This window comes from Giraffa tippelskirchi, chromosome 5 (assembly GCF_054371585.1).
Source record: "Giraffa tippelskirchi isolate mGirTip1 chromosome 5, T2T-mGirTip1v1.2.pri, whole genome shotgun sequence".
NCBI lineage: Eukaryota > Metazoa > Chordata > Mammalia > Artiodactyla > Giraffidae > Giraffa > Giraffa tippelskirchi.
The window spans coordinates 62,032,813-62,047,944 of NC_137279.1; positions in this window are offsets into that span (position 1 = coordinate 62,032,813).

Sequence of the window (15,132 nt, forward strand, 5' to 3'; positions counted from 1 at the left end):
GTTAATGACTTGTTGATTTTTGTTTATCTTTTGAAGGAACCAACTTTTTCGTTTCATTGATCCCTTCCATTGCTTTTTTTCCCCCAGTTTCTATTTTATCTATTTCCATTCTTTTCTTTATTATTTCCATTTCTTATGAACTTTGGGCTTTGTTTGTTCTTTTTCCAATTTCTTTAAGTGAAAAGTTATTTGGAACTTTTTTTCCTTTCTTGAAGAAGGGATATATTGCTATGCATTTCCCTCTAAGAACAACTTTTGCTGCAACCCATTGATTTTGATACATCATATTTCTGTTCCCACTTGTCTCTCATTATATTCTGATTTCTCTGTCATTTTCTTCAATGACTCTTGAGTCTATTAAAGTTCTGTAACTCTCAAGGGAAAGACCTGAAGGTAAATTATGGTCAGTTTCAGTGCTTGGAACTGTAATAACTACCCGTCCTCCATCCCTAGCACTTTGGCAGAGAGCTATACACATATTCTGGAGCAACCTGCAGAGTTTGGGCTTCCCAGGTGGCACAATGGTAAAGAATCCACCTGCCAAAGAAGAAGAGGCTGGAAACACAGGTTGAATCCCTGGGTTGGGAAGACCCCCTGGAATAGGAAATGGCAACCCACTCCTGTATTCTTGCCTGGGAAATCCATGGACAGAGGAGCCAGGTGTGTGACAGTCCAAGGGGCCAAAAAGAGTCAGACACAACTGGGCATGCATGAGCAGAAGCACAGAGTTTACTGGAGTCAAGATGAACAAAATTCACCCTGTCAAATATCAGTGATCTGTGCTCTCATCACTGGTTGTGGCTTTGGATCACAGAAAGGTAGGCAAAGTAGTGGTAGTCATTACATTTGGGTTTCCTCCATTGTCAAAAGCCAATTATCCTATACATAAATGATTTTCAGAGGACATAAAGGGTAAGTTCCCTTTTTCTTCCAACCTCTTTTTTTTTTTCTTTCCATTTTCCCCCTTTAGGAGCCAAGCATTAAAGACTAGGTCATACAAAAGCAACTAATGTACAGGAAAGTTACCACACATGGCAAAGAAAAGGTGCAGGTACAGAAAAGACTTAAGAAGACCTCAAGCTTACACCTTAGGCTGATGCAAAGAAGCAGACTATAACAATCAAAATTAAATTAAATTAAATTTAAAAAAAACCCAGCAAACCTTATGGAAAGAGAAGTATTTGATTTCCAGAATTAACATGTCATTAGCTTTCAACATCTGGTTTTCAATGAAAGGTCATAAGTCATAAAAAGAAGGAGAAAAATACGGCCCACTCAGAAAATAAATAAATAAATAAATAAATCGACAGAAAATGTCAATGAAAAGAATTTGGTAGCAGATATACTACACAAAGACTTTAAAATAATTATCTTAAGATGCTCCAAAATCACTGTGGACAGTGACTACAATCAAGAAATTAAAGGACGCTTGCTCCTTGGAAGAAAAGCTATAACAAATCTACATCTGTATTAAAAATGAGAGACATCACTTTGATGACAAAAGTCCATATATTCAAACCTATGGTTTTTCTAGTAGTCATGGGTGGATGTAAGAGTTGGACCATAAAGAAGCGTGAGCACCTAAGAATTGAGGCTTTCGAACTGTGGTGCTGGAGAAAACTCTTAAGAGTCCCTTGGCTGTAAGGAGTTCAAACCAGTCAATCTTAAAGGAAATCAACCTTGTATATTCATTGGAAGGACTGATGCTGATTTTGAAGCTCCAATATTTTGGCCAACTGATGGGAAAAACTGAATCATTGGAAGAGACCCTAATTCTGGGAAAGATTGAAAGTAGGAGAAGAAGGAGGTGACAGAGGATGAGATGGTTGGATGGTGTCATCGACTCAATGGACATGAGTTTCCACAAACTCCAGGAGATAGTGAAGGACAAGGAAGCATGTCATGCTGCAGTCCATGGGGTCACAAAGAGTTGGACACTACTGAGAGACTGAACAACAATAGAAAAGATGCCAAAAGGACTGAAGGAAGATGTGGACAAAATCAAAGAAATGATGTACAGACAAAATTGAAATATCAATAAAGAGAGAGAAAAGTTAAAAAAAAAAATCTAGACTTGAAAATTATAATAACTGAAATGAAAAAGAAATCACTAGAGGGATTTAAAGGCAGATTTGAGCAGAGAAGAATCAGCAAATGTAAAGATAAGATAATAGAAATTGGTCAATCCTGAAGAACAGAAAGAAAGAAAAAAGAAAAGTCAATGAAACTTAATGGGCCTGTGGGGACATTAGCAAGTACACTGACACATACACTGTGGGCATTTCAGAAGAGAAGGAGAAATGACAGACAATATTTTTGAAGAAATAATGTTTAAAATGTCCCAAATCTTATGAAAGAAATGAATATAAACCTCCAAGAAAGTGAAAAACTCCAGGAAGGAAGAACTCAAGAATTCCACACTCAGATAAGTATAATCACATTTTCAAATTCAGTAACTAAAAAAAGAATCTTGGAAGCAGCAAGAGAGATGTAACTTGTCACTATGAAATTCGACCATGACTTTTTTTCTATTAGCCATTTAAAATGCAATAAAACTTCTCTATATTTTTTACAAATCATTTATTTAATTTTGGCTGCTGTGGGTCTTTATTGCTTTGTGGGTTTTCTCTAGTTGCAGTGTGTGGGCTTCTCATTACAGTGTCTTCTTTTGTTGCAGAGAATGGGCTCTAGGGCATGGGTCTCAGTAGATGTGGCACATGGGCTTAGTTGCCCCTCAGCATGTGGAATCCTCCCGGATCAGTGATCAACCCTTTGTCCCCCACACTGGCAAGCAGATTCTTAACCCCTGGACCACCAGAGAAATCCCTATACTTTTTAAAAATATTTGTTTGGCTGTACTAGGTCTTAGTTTCAGCACACAGGATCTAGTTCCCTGATCAGGATTCGAACCTGGGTCCCCTGCATTGGGAGCATGGAGTCTTAGACACTGGACCATCAGGGAAGTCCCTTCTTCTCTGTACTTTTAAAGGAGTTCAAATGGCCTACCAGTCATTCTTATGTCCCTTTACACTCACAGTGATTTACTGGCTGTAGATTTCCCTCTTGTTTTTTGCTCTTCTTCACTGATTAGCCAGTGATGACAATAGAATTCACTAGATCTCTGTTCAGTCATGCATTCATTCATCTTCCTTCAGTTTCCATATTTCCAATCAACATGTAAGTCATTTAGCTGCTGATGATCTGTCCCCATCTGCATTTGTGGTCCATCCCAATCTACATAGACCATCTTAGGTTCATAGTTTTCTCTTGACAGATACCATGCATGAGTATATGTAATTACATTCATTTTTATAAAGTATAATTGGTATATGGGCATGTGTGTATAGATAGAAGTATTAAATTTATATATGAAATATATATTTAAAATAAAAAAATAAAGCATAACACATCATAAAATGTTTAAAATAGCTTTTTGCTATTTTAAATAGTATGATTCTTAACAGTATAATTTCTGTACCACTTGCATCAGATTAAACTGGTATAATGGCTCATAATTCAGATACCTCTTTCCCAACTCACAATTAATTGGAATCAAGTTTTCTGTATTCTTAAGACATTCTGAAGGTGATTTTTACATAAGTCCAAAGTTAGAAACCATTTTCTCAAGTGGAAGATGGCTTGCATTATTTTCTAAGGCTACTTTGATGGCATTTTGGCATTCTTTTACTACTTCTATGAATAAAGTATATATTTATACAAATATTTATGCTTAATTATATATCAAATTTTACCTCAAATCATCATGATGACCAAAGAAGGGACAAATAATAAAATGCAAGTACATTCCTTATGCTGTATATTCATGTTTAGTTCTCATTACTTCACAGAAATTCAGTTTGTCTTTCTCTTTCTGTTTTATTTTAGTTCCACAAGACAGACAACAATGCATATTTTAGCAGTGGTTGGTTGATTGTGAAATAGTTCTCATAGATCAGAATTTGATTTCTGGTGTTGGCAATTCAATGAATCATTTATTATATCTTGCACAGGTGTTCATTAGGAAAGCATCATACCCTAGTGGAAAGAACAGCTATTCTCTCAAGATCATTCAAGTGCAAAATTGCATTAGAGACAATGATAAGGGATTAAGTGACCATAAGTGCCATTTTTATGTATTATGTTATAAGCAATAGAAATGACCCTTATAGTCCCTACGTTCCAAGCAATAATGTATAGCCCTTTAAAAACACTGACACAGGATGCCCAGCTTTTCCAGAGAGTATCACATAACTGGGCAGAGTCACGCTGGCTTCTCAATATTGTTCTGCAATTCTTGTCTTTTGCCTAGTCATCATCTTCAGATTTCTAATGCATTATTACTGCTACTGGGAAAGGTTTATTGTTTCTCTTAATTCCTTAGTAAACACCCTCAGAGTAATCCCTCTCAACTCTCTCTCTCTCTTGTCTCCTTCCTCGGTTTCTCTGCTTTAAATACATTTTGAGTATACAATTTTTTCTCACATCTCATAATGCATTTGTTGCTGTTGTTCAGCCACTAAGTCATGTCCAGTTCCTTGCAACCACATGAACTGCAGCATGCCAGGCTTCTCTGTCTTTCACTATTTCCCAGAGTTTGCTCAAATTCATGCCCATTGAGTCAGTGATACCATCCAACCATCTCATCCTCTGTCCCCCACTTCTCCTACTGCCTTCAATCTTTCCCAGAATCAGGGTCTTTTCCAGTGCGTCAGCTCTTCACATCAGGAGACCAAAGTATTGGCGCTTCAGCTTCAGTCCTTCCAATGAATATTCAGGGTTGATTTCCTTTAGGATTAGGACTAAGGGAACTTCAAGAGTCTTCTTAAGCACTACAGTTCAAAAGCATCAATTCTTCATCGTTCAGCTTTCTTTATAGTCCAACTCTCACATTCATATATGACTACTGGAGAAACCATAGCTTTGATCATACTGAACTTTGTCAGCAAAATTATGTCTCTGCTTTAAAATATGGTGTCTAGATTTTTCATAGCTTTTCTTCCAAGGATCAAGCATCTTTTAATTTTGTGGCTACAGTTATTGTCTGCAGGGATTTCAGAGCCCAAGAAAGTAAAATCTGTCACTGCTTCCACTTATTCACCATCTATTTGCCATGAAGTGATGGCACCATATGCCATGATTTTAGTTTTTTGAATGTTGAATTTTAAGCCAGTTTTTTCACTCTCCTCTTTCACCTTCATCAAAAGCCTCTTTAGTTCTTCTTCACTTTCTGCCATTAGGGTGGTATCATACTGATGAACAAAATTAATCTACATAGCTAGCTGTGTGTGTGCTTTTCCTGATTTTAGTATGTACTCATATTCCTCTTCTTAAAAAGTTTTTATTTAATCTAGCAAAAATTGCTCTTTCCTGGCAGGGCAGTGGTTAAGATTCCACACTTTCAATGCAGAAGACACATGTTTGATCCTGGGTCGGGGAATTAAGATCCCATATGCTGCATAGTGAAGCAAAAAAAAAAATAATATCTATTCTAGCAAAAAGTAAGACAAGAGCTACAAAAACATGAGAAATGACCTTTAGGTCCAGAAACCTAAATTATTGAGAAGATCTGGTAGAGCTTGGAAGTCTAAAAGCTGAAGAGACAGGCAGGAATCTTTGGTCATAAACGTGAGAATGATCCCAGGGAGACCAAAAGTGAGAGACAGTCCTACATGATGGCCTCTTATGAATCTGCCCCATTACTTCTGTGACTTATTCTCTTCCCACACTACCCATCGCATGCAATGCACTATCTTTGTCATTATTACTTAAACACACCACACACATTCCCATAGTCCATTTGCTCTTTCCTCTACTGGCATGTGTTTCCATAAACTTCAGAACCAGTAACTTTCTTATTTCTTGTAGGTCTTGCTCAAATGTATCCCTATCAAATAAACAAGACTTTCCTGATCACTGAAGGGTAAATGGCAACCCCCACCACATCTTTCATCCTCTTTAAGAATTTATTTTACATCACAGCATTTAGCACCATATGGCATTATATGCATATATATGGATACACACACTTTATATATCTTCTATATATATTCCCTTTTTCCTTTCTATAGCTTGTCACTTGCATGAAAGCTCCCTGAGGATGAATCTTCTTTATTTTTCACTCTTGAACCACAAGTCCCATATTCAATAAATATTATAAATAAATCAAGTAAGCCTGATACCCACTATAAAGGGGCAGAAGAAATTAGCAGCTCAATCGTGTCCGACTCTTGTGACCCCATGGGCTGTAGCCTGCCAGGATTATGTCTCTGCTTATGTCTCATCTGAATCACCAGGGAAGCCCTATAAAGGGGCAGTTCAGGGGTAAATATAAACATCAGGGCTGCTAGAGGGAAGTAATCTTTCAAACAAAGGATAAGAATTTAGCTGTAGAAAGTAAGTGAGATTCTCAACCTGGCAACTGATTCACAAGTAATGAGCTTTGACAGTGAGAGATTTTTCTGCCTGCTTCATTACATGAGCAGAGATGATGACAATACACATGTATACCTTAGCTGTGACTACCTGCAGGTGAGTTCATGTGTTCTCTGGAACAAGGCTGATGATATGATAGTGCACAACCCAGCATCAACATTAGAGCCTGGCATCAAATCCATCATTAATTATGATTAAGATTCTGATAATTTAAGAGTGATACTCTCCTAGTAATATCACCCTACTCAATTCCTGGAAGAATTGAAATTCCTTGCTAAAAAAAATCCAAACTGTTCTATTGATTTCCACAGCAAAAGAATGAAGATATTCAATAATTTCTTATGATCTATTTCTATGGTCTATTGTTACTTCTCTCCACACAGAAGTCTCACACAGACAGGGACATTTTACAGAATTTTTCTTTTTCAAACCACCTGTACAAAACAGATCCAACTTCTGGTTCCTGTTGGCATGATAACAAGCCTAATTATCTAAAGGAAGTTTAACAGTTTTCAGAAGTTAATTACAATTCAGCTGCTTATTCACACTGTCAGTTACCTACTACTTTCCAGCAATGTTCTAGAGTTCTTCTTGGATGAGATTAAAATGATGAAAGAAAGATTGCTTCTAGAATAATTGTAAGGGGCTGATAAAGACATTTGAAAAAATCATACACACAATATTTTGTGGTTTGTATTGTTGTTATTTGCTAAGCCGTGTCTAACTCTTTGCGACTGTAGTCCGTCAGGCTCCTCTGTCTATGGGATTTCCCAGGCAAGAGTACTGGAGAGGGTTGCCTTTTCCTTCTTCAGTGGATCTTCATTACCCAGAGATCGAAACTGTGTCTCCTCCACTAGCAAGTGGATTTTTTATCACTGAGCTACCTGGGAAGCCCAGGTTTGCATACATTTAACTGATTTACTGTGACTGTTTTTTACTTTCATATCATCTCAACTTCAGTGGAATGTAGGGTATTGTGCCAGATTGAAATCCATCAACTGGAACTTTCCTTCAAGGGTAGATACCTTGTCAGAAGGAAACATATTAGTAGGTGTTGAATTTTGAAAGACATACTAGAAAAGATTGTGAAAAATTGTCAAGAAATTGTGTTCATTGTTATATAGTAAACATTACACCCATAGCATACAGTTCTATGGGAAAATATCTAACTAAAACCAGGAGGCAGATGGTGGAGTTGGGAGACAAACACGATGTTGCAGTGAAGACCTCATAACAACTGATGTAAATGTGGCACTGCCTTTGTCAGTCTCTGTAGTTAGGCTGCAATTGCCATTTTAACGTTGTCTTGATGTTCTTTTTCTACAAATCCCTGCCATAATTTCATGGAAAGTTATTTTGCATAGTAAACATACAAAAGAGCTAGATGTATGACTTTCTGTGATGTTAGCATTGAACATTTTAGGACTTTATACTCAGTATAAGAATGTCTTCAAACTTTAAATGAAATGACAAGTTGGTAACCTAATAAGTGAAGACTGCCAAAATGAATAATGTCTAGTGGTCTTAACTGTCTCTTAATTGGTTATGAACTCTAAAATAAACCAGAGGAGAAATATCAAATTTCTTGCCTTGTTCTATAGGGACAAATCCTTAGAGTATCTCCTCATGTTCATCCTTAACCACAGTCTTGTAGATGATTCCACGATTACCACAGTTTTGTTGTTGTTTTGTTTTACTTTGGCCATACCCATGGCATGTGCCTCCCTGGTAGCTCAGCTGATAAAGAATCCACCTGCAATGTGGGAGATCTGGGTTCGATCCCAGGGTTGGGAAGATCCCCTGGAGAAGGGAATGGCTACCCACTCCAGTATTCCTGTCTAGAGAATCCCATGGACTCTATAGTCCATGGGGTCTTAAAGAGTCGGACATGACTGAGCAACTTTCACTTTTACTTTCATGGTATGTAGATGGTAAGTTCAGCCACAAAATTAAAAGGCACTTGCTCTTAGAAGAAAAGCTACAACAAACCTAGACAGCATTTTAAAAAGCAGAGACATCACTTTGTCAAAAAATGTCTGCCTGGTCAAAGTTATGTTTTTTTCCAGTAGTTATGTATGGATGTGAGAATTAGACCATAAAGAAGGCAAAGTGCCGAAGAATTGATGTTTTCAAACTGTGATGCTGCAGAAGACTCTTGAGAGTTCCTTGGATAACAAAGAGATCAAACCAGTCAATTCTAAAGGAAATCAACCCTGAATATTCACTGGAAAGACTGATACTGAAGCTGAAGCTCCAATACTCTGGCCACCTGATGGGAAGAGATGACTCATTGGAAAAGACCCCAATACTGAGAAAGATTGAGGGCAGCAGAAGAAGGGGACGACAGAGGATGAGCTGGTTGGATGGCATCACCGACTCAATGTACATGAGCTTGAGCAAACTCCAGGAGATAGTGAAGGACAGTCATGGGGTCGCAAAACCTGGTGTGCTGCAGTCCATGGGGTTGCAAAGAGTCAGACACGACTTAGTGACTGAACAACGAAAAATGGCATGTGAGATCTTAGTGCCCCAACCACGATTCAAATCCATGCCTCCTGCATTGGCAGTGAGAAGTCTTAAGTACTTAGCACCAGGGAAGTCTCCATGATTACCACAGTTTTTGTAGCTAGAAACAGAGAAATAACACAATTATGCTTTTAGACACTTGCTGAATACTAATTATTTTGTGTTTCACTTGGAATTTGCCGCAGCAGGATTTGAGTAACAGATAATACACTTTCTCGTCCATGTATTAAGTTCTGGAGTGCTGCTCTGCTCTGAGTTTCTTTTCTTTACTTTTGCAAATTATTTGTTTATAGCTGTGCCACAAGGATTTCTATTATAATGAGAAGACAAGGCATTTTCATCAGCATATATATATATATATATATATATATATATATATATATATATATATATATAATGATTTCACCTCATGGAAAACATATTTGAGCCATTTGTTCCTAAGGCCTAGTGTTCTTAAGCTCCAAATACACTCTTTGTATAACTTTCACTATACTGTATAATTCAACCACCCCTGGTTTCCCAGTGAAATATATTTCTTTTTTTTCGAGAGGGTGGGGGAACTAAGAAAGAAATTATCAAGGGAAAATGGACCAAAAGGAGAACTAATAAAACTTCTAGCACAACTAAGTACTCAATGAGAAAAATTATGTTGATTATTCCTTAATACAATGTGATATTTTCTTTCCTCATGAACAGTTTCTGTTTTAATGAGAAAGGACATTATTTATGGCAGGCATTAGACTGTAGTTGGATATGTATTTTCAACATTATCAGTAGCTTTCTTAATTTTGTATTAGCTGTTTTGTGCAACTGGAAGTTTCTTCATCCCCCCATCTTTATATTATAATATCTTTGTAAACTTTGATTGTATGTTCTGTTAATATTGCCTATAGAGCTTAGTATTTTTAGAATTAAGATTCCAATATTTTTTCCCAAGAAAGAAAAAGAAGACCACAATACTATTTGTCATTGAAAGGTTGCTTAAAATATCTATGACTTTTTTATTTTAATAAACAAAATGTTAGTTTGTATTAGCACAAGATAATTTTTATGTCTTTAAGACTTAGCATCCAGAAGATTTTTTACTAAACAAAATAGCCCTTCTCTTGCCATGCATTATGTTCATTTGAATTTCAGGGAAGGGCGCTTCCTAATATGAGAAATCCATTTACATTTTTAAATATGCAAAGGCAAATGAAATGGTGCTAAATTATTTAGATAATAATGTTTAGATGACTGCATTTCTATCACACCATTTTTCCAAGTTTGCCGCAGAGCCTAGGTAGTACAATCTTAGAATATTTCTGTGACTTAGTCCAATTTGATGGAGGAAACAGCCTTTTAATTATGTAAAATTAAACTTTCTGATAACTGAGGTCATGGTTCTATTCTTTTCATAGGACATTCAATATTGTAGACAGTAATGAATTGTCCCTTTCTTAGGTAATAAGTCCTAAAACAAATAGCATCCAAAATATTACTTAATTTTTAATTCTTGTTTAAGTACATTACTGCCACTAGGTATTTTTGCTTCTATTTTAAATTTTGAAGCAGTTTCAATTAATGAACATGAGGGTGTATTATTTGTTCCCATATGTTTAAACACTGTATTTCTCAATTTTATTTATAAATGTATCTTTGTCATTGTTTCTGATGATACTCATTAATCCAAGTGGCAATTATTTTTCTAGTTCATAACTTCTTTTTTCAAATAGATCCTCTCTGTGACTTACAAATAATATTATTATTGGCACTCAGAGGTTAGTGGTCTATACATAATTAGCTTGTGGCTTCGTTAATTTCTTTAAGAAATTAAGCTAATTGCAAGCATACTTATGTTTTTATTCATGTATTATTTCTAGAGGAAATAAATACTACTAACATAGTATCAACAAGAGAGTAAGAGGCCATTCCTCAAGAAGCACTGACATTTCAATGTAAGGTGAGTTTGAATTTGGATCCACTTGGATTTGGACTTAACCACTTGTGTTGTAATTAACTGGTGGCACTTAGCTGCTTCCTTAAGCTCTATTTATTTCTTCTCATTTTAAAAATTGAAGATAGCTGTAGTCATCTCCAAGAACTGTTGTGAAGATTTAACTGCAATCAAAATCACAAATATCCTGGCACAGACAGATGTCTACTGCTACCATTCATGAGGATGGAAAACCATGAATGATCTGAACTCTAGGGAAACCTACAAAACTTCTACAGTAACCTACAAAGCAAGTTGATGATAATGATTTATTTCCAACAATGCTGTTATGTATGAAATTTTATAAACATCACCAGATGATCAACACCAATCAGATTGATTATATTTTTGCAGCCAAAGGTGGAGAAGCTCTAAATAGTCAGCAAAAACAAGACCTGGAGCTGACTGTGGCTCAGATCATGAACTCATTATCAAATTCAGACTTAATTGAAGAAAGTAGGGAAAACCACTAGACCATTTGAGTATGACCTAAATCAAATCCTTACGATTATACAGTGGAAGTGATAAATAGATTTAAGGGACTAGATCTGACAGACAGAGTGCCTCATAAACTATGGAAGAAGGCTTGTGACATTTTACAGGAGACAGATATAAAGACCATATCTAAGAAAAAGAAATGCAAAAAAGCAAAATGGCTGTCTAAGGAGGCCTTACAAATCGCTGGGAAAAGAAGAGAAGTGAAAAGCAAAGGAGAAAAGGAAAGATATACCCATTTGAATGCAGAGTTCCAAAGAATAGCAAGGAGACATAAGAAAGCCTTCCTCAGTGATCAGTGCAAAGAAATAGAGAAAAACAATAGAATGGGAAAGACTAGAGATTTCTTCAAGATAATTAGAGATACCAAGGGAACATTTCATGCAAAGATGTGCTCAATAAAGGACAGAAATGGTATGGACATACCAGAAGAGAAGATATTAAGAAGAGGTGGCAAGAATACACAGAAGAACTGTACAAAAAAGATCTTCAAGACCCAGATAATCATGATGGTGTGATCACGCACCTAGAGCCAGACATCTTTTAATGTGAAGTCAAGGGGGCCTTAGGAAACATCACTATCAACAAAACTAGTGGAGGTGATGGAATTCTAGTTGAGCTATTTCAAATCCTAAAAGATGATGCTGTAAAAGTGTTGCACTGAATATGCCAGCTGAGTTGGAAAACGCAGCAGTGGCCACAGGACTGGAAAAGGTCAGTTTTCTTTCCAATCCTAAAGAAAGGTAATGCCAAATAATGCTCAAACTACCGCACCATTGCACTCATCTCACACGCTAGTAAAGTAATGCTCAAAATTTTCCAAACAGACTTCAGCAATACGTGAATCATTAACTTCCAGATGTTCGAGTTGATTTTAGGCAGAGGAACCAGAGATCAAACTGCCAGCACCCACTGGATCATTGAAAAAGCAAGAGAGTTCCAGAAAAACATCTATTTCTGCTTTATTGACTATGCCAAAGCTTTGGATTGTGAGGATCACAATAAACTGCAGAAAATTCTTCCAGAGATGGGAATACCAGACCACCTGACCTGCTTCTTGAGAAATCTGTATGCAGGTCAGGAAGCAAGAGCTAGAACTGGACATGGAACAACAGACTGGTTTCAAATCAGGAAAGGCGTACAGCACATCTGTATATTGTCACTCTGCTTATTTAACCTATATACGGAGCACATCATGAGAAATGCTGGACTGGATGAAGCACAAGCTGGAATCAATATTGCCGGGAGAAATATCAATAACCTGAGACATGCAAATGACACCACCCTTATTTTAAAAAATAAATAATAACTAAAAAGCCTCTTGATGAAAGTGAAAAAGGAGAGTGAAAAATTTGGCTTAAAGCTCAACATTCAGAAAACTAAGATCATGGCATTGGGTATCACCATGTCATGGCAAATAGATGGGGAAACAGTGGCTGACTTTATTTTTTTGGGCTCCAAAATCACTGCCGATTGTGACTGCAGCCATGAAATTAAAAGACGTTTACTTCTTGGAAGAACAGTTATGACCAACCTAGACAGCATATTAAAAAGCAGAGACATTACTTTGCCAACAAAGATCCATCTAGTCAAGGCTATGGTTTTTCCAGTGGTCATGTATGGATGTGAGAGTTGGACTCTAACGAAAGCTGAGGGCCGAAGAATTGATGCTTTTGAACTGTGGTGTTGGAGAATACACTTGAGAGTCCCTTGACTGCAAGGAGATCCAACCAGTCCATCCTAAAGGAGATCAGTCCTGAGTGTTCATTGGAAGGACTGATGTTGAAGTTGAAACTCCAATAATTTGGCCTCCAGATGCGAAGAAGAGACTCATTTGAAAAGACCTTGATGCAGGGAAAGATGGAAGGTGGGAGGAGAAGGGGACAACAGAGGATGAGGTGGTTGGATGATATGTCTGACTCAATGGGCATGAGTTTGAGTTAGCTCCAGGAGTTGGTGATGGACAGGGAAGCCTGGTAAGCTTCAGCACATGCAGTCAGAAAGAGTCAGACAAGACTGAGTGACTGAACTGAACTGAACTGAACTAATAAACATTTTATTTTAAGAGAACTCAGGAAATGAAAGTAGAAAAAAAAAAAGATATTTTTCCTCTGTTTTTTAAGTCCCCAACTTTAAAACTATGAATTCTATAATAATGATAAGTCATATTATGCTGAGCAATCAAATTAGAAGCACATACCTTCTTTGGGTCTTCCCTAACTGAATGATACAGTCAGCTTGGCCTTCTCTGTTAGGCCACATGTTTGACCTCAGTATTTTGAAGTAAATTTTTTGACTTTCTTAATTAATATTTAAAATATTAGATTGTTACTCTTCTGAATTTATTGGACTGGAACAGTGAATTGTTGCAACAAATATAAAAAGACATTTGATTGCAAAAAAACTTGACTACTTTCTGCAACGTTCAAATGTATGTTGAATGAGAATCCTTTTTCCTTCCGTTTTTGGTTAATTGGCAAATATTAAATCAAAAAGCTTCTGTTAATGTAATTGTTTCTCTAAGAACATCACAATTACCATTCTTAAATATACATATAAATGACCTGATGTTGATTTCTTGAGATCTGAGACCATGATAAATTTATTTACTCCTTGAATTCCATTTCTAACACAGAACCTCATACTCAGTTTAGTTCAGTTCAGTCGCTCAGTCATGTCTGACTCTTTGCGACCCCATGAATCACAGCATGCCAGGCATCCCTGTCCATCACCAACTCCTGGATTTTACCCAAATTCATGTCCATCGAGTCGGTGATGCCATCCAACCATTTCATCCTCTGTCGTCCACTTCTCCTGCCCCCAATCCCTCCCAGCATCAGGGTCTTTTCCAATGAGTCAACTCCGCATGAGGTGGCCAAAGTATTGGAGTTTCAGCTTCAACGTCAGTGCTTCCAATGAACAGCCAGGACTGATCTCCTTTAGGATGGACTGGTTGGTTCTCCTTGCAGTCCAACGGACTCTCAAGAGTCTTCTCCAACACCACAGTTCAAAAGTATCCATTCTTCAGCGCTCAGCTTTCTTTACAATCAAACTCTCACATCCATACATGACTACTGGAAAAACCATAGCCTTGACTAGACGGACCTTTGTTGACAAAGTACATCAAAGTAATGCTATCTAGGTTGGTCAAAACTTTCCTTCCAAGGAATAAGTGTCTTTTAATTTCATGGCTGTAATCACCATCTGCTGTGGTTTTAGAGCCCCCAAAAATAAAGTCTGACACTGTTTCCCCATCTATTTCCCATGAAGTGATGGGACCAGATGCCATGATCTTCGGCACTCAGTTTGCCTTATAGTCCAACTTGCATATCCATACATGGCTACTGGAAAAACCATAGCTTTGACTAGATGGAACTTTGTTGGAAAAATAATGTCTCTGCTTTTTAATATCTTGTCTAGGTTGTCCATAACTTTTCTTCCAAGTAGCAAGCATCCTTTAATTTCATGGCTGCAGTAGCCATCTGCAGTGATTTTGGAGCCCTACTGTTTTCACTGTTTCTTCATCTATTTGCCATGAAGCGATGGGACCAGATGCCATGATCTTTGTTTTCTGAATGTTGAGCTTTAAGCCAACATTTTCACTCTCCTCTTTCACTTTCATCAAGAGGCTCTTTAGTTCTTCTTCACCTTGTGCCATAAGGGTGATGTCACCTGCATATCTGAGGTTACTGATATTTCTCCCA